Source organism: Pan paniscus, chromosome 12 (assembly GCF_029289425.2).
Source record: "Pan paniscus chromosome 12, NHGRI_mPanPan1-v2.0_pri, whole genome shotgun sequence".
NCBI lineage: Eukaryota > Metazoa > Chordata > Mammalia > Primates > Hominidae > Pan > Pan paniscus.
Genome location: NC_073261.2, coordinates 21840253 through 21854337, shown reverse-complemented (window position 1 = coordinate 21854337; position 14085 = coordinate 21840253). Strand labels below are relative to the sequence as shown.

The window sequence follows — 14085 nt, the reverse complement described above, 5'->3', positions numbered from 1 at the left end:
GGTGTTGAGTGGTTGGGATGCTCAGTGTGGCTTATATATTCTGTGAGTCATGTAAAAGGAGAAGCTGATTCTTTATGGTGCATTTGTCTTAGAAGTAGTTTGTTTTTCTGAGTTGAATGTTCTTCAAGAATGAGAAAATTCCTGTTAATCATCCTATATACCATTCAGACATGCTTTCTAAACTATGCCGCTCTCCAAGGAACCACTTTTTCCTTTCAAATCAGTACAAAGCCAAACTGTTCCCCTTAAAATGTTTGTATGTAACATAAGGGGAAAAAAAATCAGCTATCTTAATTCTGTTTTAAATGTTCCGCTTCTCCAACAAATTGTTTATCGTCTCTTTATCACGCTAAGACAGGGACTCTGTGGGTTTTCAGAGATGCATTTAACACTTCACGTTTACTTTTCATGTCTCTGTTGTATAATTTACCATTGTATGAACATGAATTAAATATAATGTATCAGAATTTAGAATTCATTAAAATTCTGTCTTGCAAGATTGTTCATAATAGGAAGGGCCCACATAACATGGAATCTTCGGCAGTAGTTGTGGTGCCAGACACCCCAAAATAAATGTGGGTTTGTTTTTGTGTATCTTTAGCTTCCAAGTATTTAGAACCAAAAATGTAAAACAAATCACAACAGATTAGTGGGAGGATACTTTGAGAGAAAATAGACACGGATTGTCTAAAAAGATTTCTAATGGGGGACAAGGCAGGAGAGACCCTGGGAAGTGAAGGTGGTGTCCGTACCCTTGGAATACTAAGGAGAATCAGATGTGGAGTTCACAGTGGGGTGTGTGGAATTCACATTGCTGTGTGCGCTTGGCTGGGTGAGAGCCAGTCGTGTCCTGGTGAAAGGCAAAACATTAGGCAGAGCATTTCCTAGGAACTGGCATCTTGGTTGCTTCTTACTAAGATGATCTCACCCTGCTTCAGCTTCCTAAAGATCACCCCTTCCTAACTAATTACTTGAGTTACTCAAGCGGGAGTCTTAAGTTTACGAATAAAGAAACGTGAACCAAATATGCCAGGGAATTAGAGAACCATCTTCCTAGCATGTTTCTGTCTGCATTTACCCATACGGTGTGCTTTCTTTTTTAGGTGCTATCCATATGTCTAAAATGTTCCTTTGCTCTATTCCATTTTAATGTCTGTTTCCTGGAAGCAGGTATGAGGCTACTGAGAGAGCGCTCGTTTACTGGCTTGATGTGTGAAGCTGCCTGCCTGCAAGCAGGTGGGCATCTGTAGGGCTCCTGCATGGCCCACGTGCTGCCTTGGTGTAACTGATGGACCTTGGCAAGTATGGGTGGAGTTGGGTGTATTTCTGCACATCAGCCTACATTGACTCATGTCAGTTTTTGCCCAGAAGTCTGTCCCTATGATCAACTCCTCCAGGCTGATGTGGGTTTTTCTTTATAACTTCCCCTTCCGTTTGGGAATTCACAGATTTTGGGCACGCACTCAGGTTGTCCTCAGTGACCCCCACAGCTGTGAGAGCCACCCAGAGGGCAACTGTTCATAAGTTAAAGGCTGGGGTGGCCTGTGTTTCTTCCTGGAAGCAGGCCGTGCTGAGGCAGCTGTTTATGGGGAATCTTGCTTGGTTTTGTGTTTTTGTTTTTTTAAGGAACATAGTTGTTGATTGTCTGATTTGTGAAATTTACAAGTGGGTGTTCGTAAAGTAGAGATGAATTAGTGGTAAACATGCAGTTCCTTCTAATGCTGCTAATTGAAGTTGACTAAATCTGTAATGTTTAACCGGGTGTGCCAAGAAACTTCATTCAGCGGTGAGAAAGGTTGGCTGTGTGGTGTCCAAAAGGACCACTTGATCCCCTTGTGGTTCTACTGTGGGTTTTCTTTTTTCTTCAAAGCCTGCTATACACAGTTATGTTTAAAAAGTGAAGTTAATCGATAGTTTGCACTATCTGTAGAATTCTGGAAAGGCGACAGCCTGGCTCAGCGCTTTTCTATGAAAATGAAGCAGTTGAGACCCAGGTCAGACGAGCGACTTGGCCAGGGCTATGGGTCTGCCTCACAGCAAGGCCAGGAGTGGGCCCCTCGCAGCCCAGGTTTGGAGGCTGGAGCCCAGTTCCATCAAGGCCCTTCTCCAAAGCACGGAACAGGTGGACCGCACCCAGGCACTCCAGAGCACTTATGTCTCAGTAACCCTTGTTTGTCCAAAGCAGCATACGATCCAGCCCCGCTACCCACCCTTACCTGGGAAACGGGGCTCCTCTCATAGACCCACAGTGCTCCCCCTAGCCCGTTCATAAGTGCCCTCACATCTGAGCTGCTCCTGACCCTGAGAGCCGAAGTGAGCTGAGACTCACCCCTCTGGAGCTTTTTAGGGAGGATAGAGGTGCGTGCATACCTTGTTGAGAAAGTGCCACACCGGATCCTGCGTGTGTCCCCAGCCATATAACAGCAAACTGGTATGAGGATGACAACACAATGGCAGCCATCACCTGGGCTCCTGCTGCGTGTCAACACCACACTAAGTGCCATCCTCAGTTACTGGGCCCTCATAACAGCCCCACGGGTACCAGGGGTTTCCTTGTGTTACAGATGAAGACATGTAGATGTAGAGAGATGTCACAGAAAGTGCCAAAGCCAAGCACGAGGAGGCAGAGAGGCTGGGCTCCAGAGTGTTCTGAGAAGCTGGCACAGGTACAGTTCGGCTGTGTCTTTGCCAACCACGTGCCACCTGCGTGTTCCCCCGTGAATGTGCTGTCTCTTTTTGTGTATTCATCACATTTCACTTTCCTGAGCAGGTGTGGTCCTGCAGAACAGCAGGCGTGCTGAACTTTTGCCAGTGGATTGACACTTTAAGCAGTGCTCCAGAATGCCGTGTCTCATCCTTGCCGCGTCTTGTACACTCTTTTGCATATTCAAAAACGCTTGGGCTCATGGATCTGGTATATGTGTTGAGAGGTACTAAATATGTATTTTTAATTAAAAATTATAATGAAAAAAATTTTTAATTCTCTTCATTGGCATCTGTGTTCCCATTTGACTTTCACATTTGTGAGAAAATTCTATACTTTTAGACCATTTTTTTTTCAGGTTTAAATATTCCATCATTTTGTTTGCCTGCCTGCTCACAAAGGAATGGGCTTTCTTATGACTGGAGTGGAAAGTCAGGTTCAGAGCCCTGGACACAAGGACCCATGTGGTGGTCGGGAGGGTGGGTCCTTTGCCCCAACACCTCCCTTTCAGAGCTGGTTCCTGGTGTGCCCACCCACTGGCAAAGGGACTACCTGCGCATAGAGATGTTGGAAGACACTCGGCCCCACCTGTATGGGCTGAAGTCCATCAGTGAGACCACAGTGCCACGGGGCCAAGCAGGGGCCCTACAGGTGCTCCTCCTACCCTCCCCTTCAGAAAGCAGCCAGCTGGAGGCTGAGGAGGCAGGGGGCCAGCAGCCCTAACCCCCACCCAGGCAGGGTGGCTGCTTGGGGTTTCCCTCAGGGATGGCAACTCCCTTCTGTGGCATGAGGCTCCTTCCTCCCTGCCATCCTGTGGCAGTCCCTTCCTGAACTTGGGGATTTTGAATGGCACACAGTAGAATGTTTCATTATGGGGTATGCATGCCTAGAAATAAGAAAAGTCAGGCCAGGCACAGTGGCTCACACCTGTAATTCCCAGCACAGTGGGAGGCCGAGGTGGGCAGATCACTTGAGGTCAAGAGCTCGAGACCAGCCTGGCCAACATGGTGAAACCCCGTCTCTACTAAAAATATAAAAATTAGCCAGGGTGGTGGCACATACCTGCAATCTCAGCTACTTGGGAGACGGAGGCACAAGAATCGCTTGAACCTGGGAGGCGGAGGTTGCAGCCAAGATCGCGCCACCTCACTCCAGCCTGGGTGACACAGTGAGACCCTGTCTCAAAAAAGAAAGAAAGAAAGAATAAAGGTAAATATCCTGGAATTATTCCAGTCTGGGGAAATTCAGGGTGGTTCAGGAAATAATGTACCACAGAGCCACCAGACACAGCCAGTGACAGCAGTGCTTTCACCCTAGGAGCGACATCACTGACATACGGGTGTGTGAGTGCCCAGCACATCGTAGGATCTTTGTGGAAGGGAAGGAGGAAGAAATAGCTGCAGAGAAGGGTCAGCGTGGTGTGTGCTTGGGAGGTCTGCTCATTGTGATCCTGGCCTCCTACTTTCGCTCACACCCCTGGCAGTGTAGGTGCCTGTCACTGCAGACACAGGCCTGGAGGGTCTGATGAGTGCGTGTGAAATCGGGGTGATGAGACAGCGAGTGGGGTTTATTAATTAGCAGATGTGTATTGAATGCCTGCTCCATGCCCAGATCTGAGGCCACGATGGTGACTTCATTTGTCCTTCCCAAGGAGATAAATACAGAGAGATGAGGAGGATGGTGAGATGAGCACCAGTGAGCGCTCCCACAGCCTGCGGGAGACAGGCCTTTAGACAGGCAAGGTGCTGTCAGGCGCTGCACCACGTTATTGTAGTGCTGGTTACTGATCAAGGTGCTCCGCACGCTTTGGGATCAACCCTCATTTTACCATGGAGGGAAGGCCAGTGGTGTTTCCCCATGGGCTGTGTTGCCTGCAGTCTGCTCAGGGAGATGGGGATTTGCTAAGCTTTTGAAAAAGATAATGGTTTTTCTTTTTTCTTCTTTTTTCTTTTTTTTTGAGACAGAGTCTCCCTCTGTCGCCCAGGCTGGAGTGCAGTGGCGCGATCTCGGCTCACTGCAACCTCCGACTCCCAGGTTCAAGCGATTCTCCTGCCTCAGCCTCCCCAGTGGCTGGGATCATAGGCATGTGCCACCACACCCAGCTAATTTTTTTGTATTTTTAGTAGAGACAGGGTTTCACCATTTTGGCCAGGCTGGTCTTGAACTCCTGACCTCAAGTGATCTGCCCACCTTGGCCTCCCAAAGTGCTGGGATTACAGGCATCAGCCACTGTGCCCGGCCTGGTTTTTGTTTTCTAAAGCTAAACTACTAGAGGTAAAAAGTTTCCTGGGTCAACTTCCTAAGGTCAATTAGGACCTTAGAGAGCAGGGAGGAAACTACATGACACCTGACAACAACAGGAACCTGAAGGGACAGTTTTGGAGATGGGCTGAGATTTCGTGCAAGGGAAATTGGTGCCCAAAAGGGACATGGAAGACTGGGGAAGCTGTCAAGAATACATTTACTGCTTTTTCTCCATGGTGGTTAGGAATTTAGAATTTCTTCTTCCTTAAATGTACGCACTTCTTAATGGTGAGATTATTTTCTGCCAGCAGGACACTTGGAAGAGAAAGGTCAGTTGACGAATATTTTTGCTTTGCTCGACACGTTTCTGCCAGCCTCAGCTGGAGAGCTCTATGCTCCTGCCCTGCCCAGATCCCTCTCTGCAGCTACGGGATCAGCTGAAGGTGCCTGCTGCTGCTTGCACGTTGTCCCCTGCTACCTTCCCCCCTACACCAGGCCTGCCCTGTGCCCTTGCTGTTCACAGTGTGGCCCTAACACCTCCTTCACATCACTGAATGGCTCTGAGTCCTTCTGCTCACAGCCGTGGTGTAGCTTGTCTTCCTTGCCACGGGTACTTCCTGTCCTCACCTGAGCGCCTCCGTGTCCTGCGGGACCGAAAGAGACATGCTCAGGGAGGTCCTCCCTGACCTCCTGCTCTTTATTGCGATTGTCACCGTTGGTCATCTGCAACTTGGGTTTGTGTAAGTGACTCTCTATTGCACTAGTCTGTGAGGTTTAGGAGGCTGGGTAGGTTCTTCACACTTTCCCTCAGGCTGAGCATTAAACAACAAATGAGCAAAGAACCCTTCTTGAGAACTCTGAAGAAATGAAGAAAGAGGTACAGCCAGAGGTGGCATTTGTAGGTATTCTAGTGTAAACTCATGGCAGAGCCAAGGGACAGCATTTCAGGAAGGATTGGAGAGCATCGTGATCTGTTAGTTGACTGAAAGTTTTTGCACCTTAAATGCCGTTTGTTGCTAGGGAGGAGTCAGAAATGATTCGGAGAAATCTCTGAAAAAGTAACTGAGTCCCCTTTCTCCTTCATCCGGGTACACCTCTGTTGAGCAGTGAGTACACTCTGATGCCCTTCCCGGAAGTGGACATTAGCAGCGCCTGTCCTCTGCCTGTCTTGGCAGGTGTGCTGTGACCCTGGGTGGGGCCAGACCAGTGGCATCTGGTGCCCTCACCCGGCTGCCAGGAAAGGTCAGTGTCCTTCCATATCCCACACCCCCCGTTCCATGATCCTTGGCCAGCAGTCAGTGTCATGTCTGAGCCTCCATATGACAAAAGGAATGGGTGTCAGCTGAAGCAGCTAGCTGATGGCATTTGTGCGTGAGTCTCTTCCAACTTAAATTTGACCTTGTCTGAAATCGATTTGTACCCAAAAGTCTGTCCCACTCTCATGAGCCACTCTCAGGATGTTCTCTGACCACTGTGCCTAAGATACTGGCCCCAGTGAATTCATGTGGGCCCACCCTAAGTCAACTCTGAGAGCTCCCAGAAAATCGAGGTTACATCATGTTGGTCTGTGAGGCCTAATGGATGTGGCCTCCCAGCATCACAGGTTTCTCATTATTACTCCTGCAGTAAATATTTTAAGCCCAGATTCTCCAGGCTTAGGAAACATGCACGCCACCCAGCTATGAATTATGTCTGCTGATCCACCGCCACCACCACCCTCACTCCCACACCCAAAACCCTTGGTCACTGTGTTCTTTTCAGCTCACCCATATTTACCACGTTTTCAGATGGGAATCAACAGTTTGGCTCGTTTAAGGGGATGGTTGGGGAGAGGAACAGTGAGGCTGGGGGAAGGGTGGTTTTATTTTTTGGGGGGCTCTTAATTGAAGAGACTGAAAGTCAACTCAAAAGTAACTGAAGGGGAAAAAAAGAAAATGAAAAGTTGGCTCAGATGATTGGGAAGTACGATTGGATCCAGGGGTGCAACTCTTGGTTGGGGCCTGTCTCTCTGAGCCTCTCCCTGCTCACCTCTGCCCTTCACTCCTTACATGAACCTCTGCAGCGTGGGCAGATGCTGCTGCAACCCTGGCCATGTCCTCCTAGGGAGGGTATTTCCCCCATGACTGTAGCAAGGGTCCCGGGAGTGCCCTGACCACACAGATATGAGTCATGGGCCTTCCCCCATGGCCAGCAAAGGCGGGGGAAGGCTCGGGGTGAGATGGGGCCCTTCACAGAGAGGAATTTTGTTTGACTAAGAGAAGGGACAAAGGGTTCTGAACAGATTAAGACAACAGAACCACGACATTAATCTCATGTGGCCGCCCTTTCAAAAAATCCTTAAGTTGAGTGAATTTGAGTTTTTTCCCTTTACCTATTGAAATATGATGATAAATTTGTGCCCTTCGTACTCTGAATAGTGGAAGCTAATCTTAGTAGCATAACTAAAAAAGTAGATGCAAATTAAATGAATATACAGCAACACAAAAACTTGTAGAAGCTGAGCTGAACATTAGTTATATTCTAACTCTTATATGGAAATGTACTTTGGTCACTTTATACCATAATCAGATCTTATCATATCTCCATAGTATTTAATAAAAGCTTTTTGTAATATTTAGCTGACTTTAATAATAGGTTCTGACTCTAGTGGGGGAAACCCCCACAGATCAATAATCTCGATTCTTAGCAAAAATAGCATTTTCAATAAAAGGAAGTTTTCTGATTAAATTTGGTTTATGTTACACATCTGATCAGTAGCAAAAATTAAATGATTTTGCCATAGAGCTCCCAAAACTTGAGCACACCCTGTCTAAACGAATTGGCTTGAATATGTTTCTGAGGTACCAAGTTTGTTTGACGCTTTATCTTAAATCTCCAGAACTCCAGCTGGAAGACAACAGCCAGAGCATGTTTTAAAGTCATCTGTTATTACATCTCTTCATCTGAAAGGGGATATAAAAGATTTTGACTTTAAATTTACTGACATTAATAATGTATGACATATTCAGGCTTTTATTAGAACCCAATCTTTAATGTCTGTAATTTTATTCAGGAAAGTTAAAATGTGCTTATTATCAATAAAAATAAAACTTGTGATCAGAGATCCAATAGCTTGATGCTGCAAAATCACCACCAAAGCAGAAACTATAGTTTACCTTTAAATCCAAGTCAGCTATTTGCCACTTAAAATTATACTATCTGTCTGCTCACCAAGTAACAAATGTTATTACCTACAGTACACATGTTATTTTATTATTATGAAATGCAGATAAAGTCATGGCACAGTTGGTGGCTGGTCTTTAATGTGGCACCTGTGGAGGTAGCTTGGTTAAGGAGCTTGTTCACACTCCTTGCTGTCCATCTTGGGCAGCTCTATGCTCAGGAGCTCTGTGTCCTTGCCCTCCAACCTGGCTGCTGACTGGCCTGGGAGACCTCAGGCAAATGCTCAGTCTCTCCAAGCCTCTGTCACTTGTCTCATCTGTGGAGCACACTGTCAAGCGCCTAGGGCCCCTGTGTAGAGCAAACAGAACATTGCAGCCGCTGGAGGTGCTGGCGGTACGGGGTCTCCTGCCCCGCCCAGTCCCCTGGGCTGCACACACATGGAATCCTGGGACTCATTTCCCACAGCAGCAGCCTGAGAACAACTGGCCAAGCTGCTGCAGACTGAACTACAACTGGCCAAGCTGCCTCAGATCGTGTTCCCCCCATTCATATGTTGAAATCCTAACCCGTAATATGATGGTATTGGGAGGTGATTATGTCATGAGAGTGATGCCCTCATGAATGGGATTCGTGCCCTTATAAAAGAGACCTCAGAGAGCACCCTCGCTGCTTCTGCCATGTGAGGACACAGCAAGGAGGCACCATCTGTGAACTAGGAAATGGCCCCTCACCAGACACCGAATCTCCTGGGGCCTTGACATGGGGCTTCCAGCCTCCAGAATGGTGAGAAATAAGTGTCTGTAATTTTACTTTATAAGTCAGTTGGTTTACAGTATTTTGTTGTAGGCGCCTGAACCAATTAAGATACCATCAGATCTCTAAGGTTTCTTCTAGAACTTAAACACCGTAATTTTATGATGATAGATTTAAAGAGCTTGAGATGCTTTTCAAAGTAAGAGTTAAAATCCTGCTCACTGCTGAGCATGTCTATGAAACAGCATCTTGCTTTTTTTTAGTTACTTTCATTCTTTCATTCTTTTTCATGCAAAGATATAGCAGTTTATACATTATTGAACAAGCTGTAGATAAAGTCATTACTTTGTGAGAAAATGCTGCTTCATCTAATACACAGCATGCCAGCCATTGGAAGGGTTTTGTAACGGTCACATTCTAGATATGACCATCACAATATGATTTATCCAAAGCACGCTGCTGTGACACCTCCAACCAAAATGCTCGAGACCAGGTAAATTCTGTGCAGTAGGATTTTATGATTAACTTGAGAATTGAAAGAAAAATACATCATTTCATCTCTTGTCTCAAGTCTTGCTAAAACACATGACCGCACACCGTGCCTTGGTAAGGGCAGGATGGGAGGCATTGGAACTGTCTGGGTGTTCTGCATGGGTGAGGACCCACCTACCTCACGTCTCCCTGAAGGATCCACCTGGCCTGCAGCCTGCTTTGGAATTCACTGTTGACCCCAAGGTGAGCAGGCTCCAGGGACATGCTAGCAAATGTGCTCTTCCAAAATGCAACATAGAAAGACTGGTAAGCAGGGGCCCTGGATGATGGGGGCTTCCAGTCTGCCATGTTCTGGTTGCCTATGGTTTCATTATGGTAGCTAAAGACAGCCCGAATCTGAGAAGTGGGTATGAGGATTTGCCTGTCTTGTTGAGAAAATATGTAAAATTCTATGAGAAAAGAATCATGTTACCCTGTTAAACACACATTGGACTTCAAATTGTGCTTCTGTTACAACTGGAAGCAGTAGGTGGTTTTACTTTAATGAAAGATGAGGCGATGAAGCGGAGATGTGTAGAAAAACTACACACAGAGAATGAAAGGAAACTGGGATCTGGGTGTCGCCGCTTTACCTACAAGGTAATGAGTTTGCCTTCGAATTAGAGAGAGGCAGTCGCTTAGAGCCTGGACCACTCAGGGACTTGCCCTCGGTCTGGACGCACAGCTGCAGTGCTCCGTCTCCCAGACACGCATGAATCCCTGCTTGTTCTGCAGCAGAAACCTTCCCTTTGAGATGTCCCGGCTGCCACCTGGCTGGGTCACAGCTCCAGGTGAAGTCCAGGCAAGAGGAGAAGGACGAGGGATCGCTGAGTCCCCTAAGCCTGCCCCCATGTAAAGGCTCTCCTGACTCTAGGGTTGCAGTTTACTTAATTATCCTCACACAGAAAGGCCACCTGCACTCTTGGTGCATTTTTCTCTTCCCACTCCTCCTCCTACCACTGAGACACCTTGCCCAGGCACCCTTCCCCTCCCTTCCCCTCCCTTCCCCTCCCTTCCCCTGGCCACAGCTTTCTTGCTCTGGTATCCTTAGCAGTCAGGAGGGCTGCGCACATTAAATCTTCATATGCCAGCATTCAGGATCTCCCATCCCTTCTGTTCTAGATGACCCTGGCTCTGGCCGTTGGGCAGGATCAGGGTGCAGGGAGGAGAAGGGACCTGCTTTCTCAGCAACCCAGCAACTTGGTCCCATTGACGCCTTTCCCACACAGTACCCCTCCAGCCTGCCGAGACCTATTAACTGCTGTTCTGGGGCCCTGGCCTGTCACTGGTATTACACTTCTTATCCAAAATCTTCATTATCTGAACCTCAGCCCCTCTTCCATCTGGAGACACAGGGGCCTCTTCATTCTGTAGAGAAAGAGAAAAGGTTTCTCTCTGCTTGGGCATGCAAGCAGGCAGGGAGGGAGTGGAGTAGATTCTTGGCACCCCAATTCAGAGTCGTAGTTTCATTTCCTATAGAAATCATATTACAGATGATAATGCTTTCCATAAAAACCATTCTGGACACCAGCCGCTATCAGAACTATGCTTCTTGACTATTATGGATCGAATGGGAATTTACTGGGTGTAAAGTCTGTGCCACATCACTGGTGGGTATGTTGGGCCAATTCCTTTACCTCCTGTAGCCTCAGTTTCCTTATTTCCACAAATTAAGAAGTTGCCCACTTTGTCACAGGACTGTTGTGAGGGTTTAGATAACATAGGTGTCAGTAAAGTCAGGTCCCTCTCCATCTCCAGACACCTGCCTCTTGAATTTCACTGCACCAGCAGCTACATACAACACTGCTCCCATGGAAGAGTGTTTGCTTCCCAGGTGTCAAAGTCTGGCAGGCAGGCTTTCTATTTTGATGGCCATCCAACACTGGTAGGATCATGGCCAAGTGTTTTTAAAGAGGACTTTGGCCCTCTTTTGGTAAAGTATTGTTCAGAGCAACAAGAAAGCCACAGCTTAGTTAATGAGGGTAATCATTGTTATCCACAGAGCACTTCCTGTGCTTTATAGCATCAGCTGAACGCTGGTGCCTGTCATGGGCCAGACTGCATCTTCCTGAAATTCATACGAAGTCCCAATCCCCAGGACCTCAGAATGGGACTGTGTTTGGAGACAAAGCCTTTACAGGGGTGATTAAGTTAAAATGAAGTCACTGGGGTGGGCCCTCATCCAGTCTAACTGGTGTTCTTATAAGAAAAGGAGATTGGAACACAGACACACTCAGAGGGAAGACCATGTGAAGACACACAGGAAGAAGACAGCATCTGCAGGTCCAGGAGAGAGGCCTTGCAAGGAACCAACCCTGCCCACACCTTGATTTGGACTTCCAGCCTCCAGAACTGTGAGGAAATAAATGTCTGTTGTTTAAGCCACCCAGTCTATGGTACTTATCATGGTAGCCTGAGCAGACTAGTATGTTCACATTTGGGGGGTAAGAAAACCAGTACACAGAGAGACATTTGTTAAGTAATTTGACTAAGAGCATGCAGCTCTCTGTCAGTCTGCACTGACCCTCTGAGTTGCGCCAAAGACTATTTAGATCACATTCAAGCAAAACAGGTAAAATTTCCGCTGCATGCTTGCTATGTGCAATGTTCCAGTCTTGATGGAGAAGTATAAGCTCTATGCAGGCAGAAAGCATGCCTGTCTGCTCATTTCACCACTCACCAAAGTCTAGGTTGCTGCCTGGTATGTCTCAGGAACTCAGTGGCTGTATTAATTAGATTACTGTATTTTGTTTTTGAAAGAAGTCACTAAAGTAGAATATTCGTCTATCAGTTATAGAGTGTCTTTATAACATATTGTGATGGCCACTATCAAATGTCTTTTCTGCTGATCTTTTCACCTTTATCTTCATGGCCTGATGAATATTCCGAAACCCGCTCTTCCACAGGCGTTTTTTCTCAAGTAGCTTTTGTAATTTACATGTTTGCAAAGGTCTATTAAAAGTTTATTGTTCAGTGTTATTTCTTGACATCATTGTTGCCAATAAAAGTTGGCCTCAGCGTAGCCCTCGCGCCCCGGCTTGCTAGCTGTTTTGATAAGGCCGTAAGGCCTTCCTGGTTGAGCTTCGGGCACCACTGCCTTCTGGACAAAGAAGTTTGCTTTCATGGATGGCCTGCCGTCCGGATTGTGGAGCTGTGGCAGTATCATGGTGCTTTCATTGTGTAGTTGAACCATCCTGCATTTGAAATCCTATGAAAGGATGAGTTCTCAGATTTAGAGGTTTGCGTTTTTATATAAGTTAACACAAAGTAGAAATCTAAGCGTTTCACCTGTTCTAATATTCTGGCTTACTCTTGTGTTTCCCATGCACATGCATAAAATGTGGTACAAAGAGAAACGGCAGAGGCCATTAGCATAAATGAATCAGTGTATTTGCTCTGAAACGTACGTGGCCTCACATGCCTCCTGGCGCCGCGTGGGTGCATGTCCCAGGGCAGTGGCAGTGGGAGGGGGGCAGCAGCCCAGCTCTCCACCATTGAGGACAATCAGCCTTTTTACCCTCTTGACCTCCTGCCCACTCAGCAAGGCCATAGAAGCACAAGTAATTCTTAGGACTGATCGCCCTTTACTCTAGTTTAAGGAAGAAAAGGAGAAAGGGGTACAAGCTACCCATGGAAGTGCTTGGAGGAAGTCATTTTGAGGAGTCTACAAATGACTAAACCTCCACACTGATTAAGGTAGAGGTTGAAGCAGAGCTGTGGTGGGAGCACTCATCTCTCAGGACAGCTGAGGAAGGCCAGTCTGCTTGTGTGGGGTGTGTCCCCAGCTCTGGGGCTGACATGCTTTCCTCTCCTAGAATGTTCCGGAATTCCGTGCATTTTAACACAGTTAAAACATTTTTACCTTAGGGCTTTTCTAGCATTTTTCCTCATGCACAGGAAGAAATGTTTCTCAATCTGATTCGATACACCTATCTGTGACTGAAAAAACAGTACTTACTGTAATTGTGTTTGATGCACTGAAATTTTCTACTTTATTCCCTTAAATTCAACACATACCTATAGGCTGGTTGCAGCCCATTAAAGTGATTTTTTATGATCCACTAGTGGGCTTTGAATCACAGTATGAAAAATTTTGCCTTCGATTGAAGGTATCAGCTAAGTTTCCCTAAGGCACTCATCACAATCTGTTGTGGGAAATTAGTCTGCTGTTTTGAAAGAAGAGAAGGATTGTAAGAAGAGAAGAAAGGTGAAGATGATGGGTTTTGCCCAGTAGGGCTGTTAGGCTGCCCAGGGGTGAGGGTGGGGGCAGTGAGTGTCCCAGGAGTGGAGGAGGCAGCGGCAAGGCAGCTGGGGGCAGGGCAGGTTATACAGGCTGCGTTCCCTAAGACTGGATGGTCTTAGAGTTCTAACGGGTCTTTGAATTCATTTAGTCTGACTTCCCACCCATTCTAGGAATGAAAAAGATATTTTCTCTGCATTTATACTTTATTTTTCTGAGAGGCGCAGGGATGCTCTAAAAATGGTTATTTCAGAAGGAAACCACCTACTCTTCTCGTTATCTTTTGTGTCACTGGTACTCCCGCATTTTTTGGTTTCACAGGGCCTCACTCTGTTGCACAGGCTGGAGTGCAGTGGAGCGGTCATGGGTCACTGCAGTCTCAACTCTGGCTCAAGCCATCCTCCCACCTCAGCCTCTCCAGTAGCTGGGGCCACAGATGTGCACCACAGGT

At 46.9% G+C, this 14085-nt stretch overlaps 1 protein-coding gene across 7 annotated transcripts in view; it reads left to right on the top strand.

The window, feature by feature from the left end:
* Nucleotides 1–14085, top strand: part of NCK2 (NCK adaptor protein 2) — a 150579-nt gene that overhangs the window by 123129 nt on the left and 13365 nt on the right. The gene's annotated exons all lie outside the window — the stretch shown is intronic.